Raw genomic sequence first — 7,500 nt, 5'->3', positions numbered from 1 at the left:
TTGTGTTTCTCTACACAACACGATTAGGACAGAGAGAGGCAGTGAGAGAGCGAGAGAGCGAAAGAGAGCGAGAGAGAGAGACGGAGAGAGCGAGAGAGAGAGAGAGAGAGAGATGAACAGAAAACCTATAGTGAAGGAGAGTCTGAAAACAGTCCCTCCCTATCCTATAGCATCTGAAGGGCCAAGTCAAACAGATATATAGGGCAATGGAACCCAAGTCTGGCATCAGCCAATTTACTGCTACAGTTGACTCCTCAAGTGTCACTACCATCACAATGCACCATCCCCAGCTGGGGGGGGGGGCTTATACTGTACGCTGCTTAAGTCAGATTTTAGCTGACTGCCAGGGCCGCTGCATGGTGCAGTCAGGGGATTACCATATTTTAAGGAAAATCCCTCTGCCACAAGCTCTCCATTGAGTGAGAAGCTAACGCGAGTCAATGAGTGTGTCTTTTGATAACTCCCCCCCCATTCCCCCACCCCACTCTCTGTGGAGTACAGTGTGGGATCACAGCGATCTCAGTGTCTGTGTTTAAACACCGACTGAGAAAATGACATCGATTTAGAGATCAGACCATTTGAGACCATATGCTGCTGTATATGCTGGTTCAGGACACGTGTCACTCTTTAAATCCCGCTTTGCAATCTCAGTGTCTCTGTAGAAACGAACAGTCTAAAACCTGCACAGTTGCTGTCCAGATCTATCAGTGGTATTATGTTATTTTCTTCTCATACATCATCTGTTTCTCTTGGCAGATGAGATCAAGCTTTGTCGGTTTCAGTACTATAAAAGAAAACAAATCTAGAACACTCCCACTGGAGGCTAGGTGCAGGACCAAAGGAAATCACAGACAATCCAAAATTAAAGTCAGCACACACTGCGACTTCAAATGTTTTACAGTCAAAGCTTTAGTCGTTAGCGTTTACTTACTAAAAAGTCTTCTTCGGAATGAAGCATGGGCAAATAAACAGTCCTCATATAGTAACACCACCAATCTGTATAGCGAGGTTTAAATAAATTAGCTTTAACCAAACAGAATATGTGTAAATGTACAAAAGTAGAACACATGCAGAGCAAAAATAAGGAAATACTGAATTTTCTTTATCAGTTCTCTATTATCAGAGTAAAAGGAAACGTATGCTGGAGACAAACTTTGTCAAGACAGCTCAAGTCAAAACACTCTTGTATTGACACCGAAAGCTTAAGTATTTTCACTGGAAACCTTATTATAATTAAATACGGACTTCTGAGGAAGAAACAGCCAATGTCAACAATCCTACATAGCTATAGGGATGAGTAGATAAGTAGAAAGAAGGAGAGAGGTATACCATAATGCACAGTACAGTGTGAATGACTGTGGCTTATATTATTATATATCTTATGGTTTAAAGCAGTGGTTTTCCACCAGTGGTCCTTATTAAGGCGGTTCCAGGTGGTCCCCAGCTAAATGATGGAGAGTTGGTAACCAAATGTCATTTTACGCTCTCAAGAGTTACATTATTGTTAAACATCTGCATTACTTCATTTACAAGAAGTCTACACAATTAGAGAATGTAGAAGAATTGTTATTTAATTTGTTCAACGTTTGCAAACAGCATGGAATTGTAGACAAAATCTTATCCAACAACAACAAAATATTCTGTCGTTTTGAGTCTGAGAGGCTGAATCTCGTCAAATGGTGGTACGTGGCTCAAATGCCAAATAAGTAATGGGCCTTGAAAAATGAAAAGGGTTGAAAACCCCTGGTTTAATGGACAATACTGGTATAGTATGGCATGTTTAGCACATTGGCTACAACTCGCAGTAGAGGCCTACTTAACATGACTGCCTGCAAGTTTATTTGGGAATTTTTGCTATTCTTATAATTCCAACTTTCATAATGAACCAGTATCTTTTTCAAGAAGTAATTGATATTGTTTTTTTTCTTTATTATATATTTATGAATCAATCATCTCCAGACTTGTCAAATCAATAATAATCAAAAACCCAATAAGGTATAGCTTGACAAAAATAAATAAAACTAATTTCATTATGTTGGATTACCTATATCACAAGCAGGTTTCAAGACTCTGCTACAGTAATTGGTTTTCAGACCGTACTGAAATGAATGGAATCCAATAGCTCCACACATAATATGCTTTGGAAAAGAGCCACTCCAGTGAGTGACCGACGTCATGCCAGAGCTAAACATGCCAGACCACCTGTACGTGCCTTTAAGTACTGAGGCTCTGCAGTATAGATCACCCCTTGGCTACAGGGAAGGAGAAAGATGATGAGAACCACACCAAGGTCTGCACAGGGAGAACAAAGGGCTGTGTTGAAAAAGAATGCAGGAGAGGTGAGAGAGGGGAAAAGAGAAGTCGCCTGACATCCACACACCTGAGTCAACAGACAATGTCTTCCCTCCAAGAAAAGACAAGAGACAATGCACATGGCTTAGGAAGAGCTTTCCCCCTGCGGCTGTCAAGAGCCACGAACATGGAAAAAATAAATAAACCAAAAATAGGACAATGTTAAATTAAATAAAAACAAAAGCTACATTCATCCATACATATCCATGCTTGTTTTAGCTTACATGGTCACATAGATAAATGTACTTAGTTGATGTATAACACAGATGTACATACTGTAGATAAGTGTACTTGATGTACAGTATAGCGTACAGGATATCCTAATTCACTGTACATTTTATTATGATTCCCCCAATTCTGCACATTCCCCATTTCACATCCCATAAAGAGTAAAAGATGGTTTTAAAGAGGGATAGTGCGTGTCTTAACCATTTAAAAAAAATGTAACCTTATTTTTCCGGTATCTTATTTTCCTTTATTTATTTGTTATTGTTTTATTACAGTCCAGTCCAGTACTATTCTTATTATCAGGTAACAAGCTAGTTTTCAATGCCATTTCTAAAACAAGTAGTCATATTAACACATATGTTAATAGAATAAGTTTCCTAGTTGAGTACTATTCTTCTTAGTATCTTGTTGTATATTGTGTTGCTGCTGGTGCACAGCCTTGCAGAACATGTCACAGTTGTACCTGTATGAGTGAGTGAGTAATAAATGAACACCTCTTGATTATTGATTGTTGAAATGCACCAGAGCAAAGCACAGGGCTGCAAATGATGATGGAGAGATATAGAAAGATTCGGACAAAATGCAGCACACTGTGGTGCTGCGTCTAGTCTCTGGATGTCTGCCTGAAATGGCAGACGGTAGAAAACAAATGCAAATCTACAACTAGCCACTTATACGTGTATTGGACATTAGTATGCAGTCACTATGTGCAGTAGTGCTATGGCAGGCTAGACAGTGACAGAACAATGCCACAGCATTGAGACAGGCTTGGTTATTTGCTACCGGCATCAATAGTGGCAAGACATTCGGAGCACTGGTGCCAAAGTCTTTAAATAGCAACACATTAGCGTGGTGTGTGTGTGCGCGTGTGTGTGTGTGTGTGTGTGTGTGTGTGTGTGTGTGTGTGTGTGTGCGTGCGTGCTGAATGACCATTTAATAGATGTCCCTCCCTCTTTGCTGTCTTTGTTAGAACTACACACGCACTCACTCTCGAACACACAGACATCATTTTGTTGTGCATTAAAATTTAAATAAAAAAATGAAATCCATGCAACCATGAATGCATAAGGAGACTGGTGTGACCAGTAGAATGGCCCAGTCTTCATACAGGTGATCTCTAAGCCGCTTAGAACATTTCGACCAGCTATATGACCACATAATCACAGTTTCCTCACTTTCCTAGGTTTAAATCCATCTCCAGACTGTTGCCCTTTTCTACACTCTCTTTTCCATCTCTGTCCATTGTGCCATCAAACAAAGCAAAGAATAAAATAATAACATTTAAATTAGCATTAAACCCAATGGTTTCCCAATTCAATTCCATGCCAATTAACCTTTGTTCTTCAGAATAAACAATACAGTACGAGGAACTCCTTTCTAGAGAAACGGTTCTGCACGCCAATTGATAGTTAAGGAAACAAATTTGGATCAATTCTTACGCTCTCTTGAGTTGAATTAACACTGAGGATTTTACAGTGATTTGGGGTCCCATATCAAATGGGAGTGCATGGCCGGGATTCCTTGACATGCAAAAGGTTGAGAATCACTTAACTATATCAATTCAACATCAGTAAATACTACGAGAAATCAGAATTCCACAGACAGTGACAGCCTTTTACTGTTTCCAAGATGCCTGAGCGCTCAAGTCAAGTGTCAGTAGCACGGTCGGCTCCTGAGCGTGCCAGTGATGTGCCACGGTGCTGGATCCAGGTCAATGGGTCCACTCCACTGCCTTTAGGAGCAGAGAGCTTGTGCTCACTAGCTCTGCTCTGGGTTCATTGTCTGGGTTGTAAGTGCATGCTGGGTGTATATGGGTGAGCAGAACTCCGCTCTCGGTGCATTAGTGACCTGCATCAGCTCCCCACCACTCAATGACTTCTGAGTGCAGGCCTGGGGGGTAAAGCACACACTCATCCACACACACGCACGCACACACACACGCATGCACATTCACGTACAAATGAACCCGCTGACATTAGGCAAACTCATGGCCGTGCACACTATCTCACACTTGCATGTGCAAAAACACGTCCATTTGCAAATACATGCACATACAGTACAAAAGATACAGGCAATTGCAAACACTATCTCTGTCTGTCTCACAAACTCACATTTACATCAACTGAAAGTTGATGCACATGGCAGAACAATAACAGAGTCCTGTGGAAACCTTATCCAGCACTCACCATGGGGGTTTCATCCCCTAAAGAAACACAATCCAGTCAGCCGACTGGCCTACACACACACACACACACACACACACACACACACACACACACACACACACACACACACACACACACACACACACACACACACACACACACACACACACACACACACACACACACACACACACACACACACACACACACACACACACACACACACACACCTTCTTCTGTGATTCCATTGCATCACTTCCAGGTCAGCAATCGGGAGCATGCAAGACAGAGTGCTTGGCCAAGTTCTTTCATGCCGTTTGGAGGAGAGGAGAGGAGAGGAGAGGAGAGGAGAGGAGAGGAGAGGAGAGGAGAGGAGAGGAGAGGAGAGGAGAGGAGAGGAGAGGAGAGACGAGGACATTTCTTTACTGAATACAACAGTGACACAATATAGTAGAGGAATATACAACATCTAATAGAGTGCCATGGTGTACTTCCATCTCATACAGCATAGATAGAAGAAGGAGACAGGACTGCATGGAGGGGGAGGTCAGGACAGGATAAGTGACTTAATGCGATGGACAAGTGGCCTATTTCTCATGGCTTAATTGCACAGTCACACAGATATAAAGATGGAAACGCCGTCCTTACACGCTAAAAAACAATCCCCAAGGCAAGAGGAGGGGGTGGAAAGATTTCCGAGCAGAGATCAAAACAGAGATCCTAGCCAGACCAAATCTCCCAACCGCAAACAGAAACAGGGCATGAACACAATCTTTGAAGATGCGCTCCTTCAGTCATCCCCCCCCACCCCCACCCTCTGACACAAACACTCTCTTTCCACCGTCTCACTCTTAAACTGGCTTCCTCTTCAGCTATCATCAGAAAAACATCTCTCTAATCTCTATTGTCCTCTTCTATCGCTCCCTTTTTTACTTCCGAGCTTGTCTTGTGCTAATCATCTACCTTTGTTTTACCACTTCTCATTTGCATTCTCATACAAACAACAGCAGCCGTTCAGATTATGAGTTTTATGGGTAAGTCTCCCATTGGCTTAGAGGCAGCCAATCATGAAAAAGTGTCTACTAAGGTCGTCATTGCGGTCGCTAGTAGAGAAGTAGCAAATGTAGTTCAGGCGCTTTTCAAGCACCTGGCAATAATACTTGGTGGGGAAAGGACATGGTTGGAATAACATGTTCCGTACAACCGGGGAAACTCCCCCCTGTCAGGTGTTAAGAATTAAGCGGCCTGCTCACTCCTCATTCATTGAAGGAAGCATGAGCTCAGTTCGGGGTTACAAAATCATGGGATCAAATTCCTCTACAATAGGCCTATTCCCAATTAATAATAACAATAAATAAATAACCATAATGATAATCATCCCATTTGTATTATATATTACATTACAATTACATCTACCTAATTAGGTTCTCCTAACATTTTCTTAAATCATTATATTATGGGCATAGCATCATGGAAATAATGATCATATACTATCAAAACACACATTTGCACGTGCGAGCGCACACGCACCCACGCGCGCACACACACACACACACACACACACACACACACACACACACACACACACACACACACACACACACACACACACACACACACACACACACACACACACACACACACACACACACACACAGAGAGAGAGAGATAAATCGGCAGCCGCCACGGATGTGTGGAGCGGAACGCAACAGTGATCAGAGATAATAGGCCGACATGACGCTGTCACACGAGGAGAAAGGAAGAGGAGAAGAGATGGATGGATGGAGCAAGAGAGACAGCGGGTGTGAGAGAGATGGGGATGGGGGGGTGGGCAGCGGGGGCACCCTCCGCTCATCAGCAGACGCTGGAAAACAAACAAAAGAGGGGAAATGAAGGAGAGCAGACGCATGGCATGCGGCTCCAAGACGCCCCTCCCCCTCAATCCACACACCCCTCTCTCAAATTTAGTGGCACCCCCCACCCCTTCCTCATCTCTCCCTCTGTATGCGTAAAGCGCCTTGGATAAAGGCTCCATTTATCCAAGGCGCTCCATTTATTTATTTACCACTCTTTCACCTTCTCCCTCTCCCATCTTCTCTCCCCCCATCTTTCACCGTCTCCCTCTCCTCCTCCTGGCATTCCATCCCTGGTTCTCAGGTCTTGTACCTCTGGTCCCATCAGGGGAATGATGTTCAAGAGGCTTCCTGTTCCACACATCATTCTATATAGCGCTGGTTCCCAAACAGTGGCTCATTCGGGACCCATTTGTGGGTCACGGACCAGTTTTTTTGGGTCACGCCAATTTTATTTTCCTACATTTACATACAGGAATACTTCAAATATAATAATAGTTGGTGCTGATCTACTATTTTCACTAGTTTTGGGCCTGGGCAAACATCTAATCTCTCTTTTGGGTCTCTAAAAGTTTGGGAACTGTTCTACAGCTATAGGTTCACAGTAAAACACAGTAAAACAGCTATATGGGTTCATTTTGACACCCTCAGAGGTAAATGAACACTGATGCTGTTACTGTGCGTGCGTGGCTGCGTGCATGCGTGCGTGGCTGCATGCGTGTGTGTGTGCGTGCGTGCGTGCGCTGGCAGTGACCCTGACACAGGTGACCTGTGGTCCTGTCCCAGTGCATGGCTGTTTAATAGAGAGCTCTGTTATCCATAAAGACAAGGTCATAGTTAAGTGGGATTTATACCTCGTCGCACAACGGTGTCGCGTGCCAAAAATAGCCCATCTACAAGCT

At 43.3% G+C, this 7,500-nt stretch overlaps 1 protein-coding gene across 2 annotated transcripts in view; it reads right to left on the bottom strand.

Moving 5' to 3' along the window:
- Positions 1-7,500, bottom strand: part of LOC308326749 (rho guanine nucleotide exchange factor TIAM1-like) — an 82,929-nt gene that overhangs the window by 70,301 nt on the left and 5,128 nt on the right. The window contains exon 2 of one of the 2 annotated variants that reach the window (XM_080779768.1): positions 4,976-5,050. The exons of the other annotated variant lie outside the window; for it this stretch is intronic. The gene's annotated coding sequence lies outside the window, so the exon portion shown is untranslated. The remainder of the gene's footprint in view (positions 1-4,975; positions 5,051-7,500) is intronic. 2 annotated transcript variants of the gene reach the window in all.

The sequence above is a fragment of the Protomyctophum bolini genome, assembly GCF_963924005.1.
Source record: "Protomyctophum bolini genome assembly, chromosome: 13".
Classification (NCBI taxonomy): domain Eukaryota; kingdom Metazoa; phylum Chordata; class Actinopteri; order Myctophiformes; family Myctophidae; genus Protomyctophum; species Protomyctophum bolini.
This window is presented reverse-complemented; position numbering and strand designations above follow the sequence as displayed.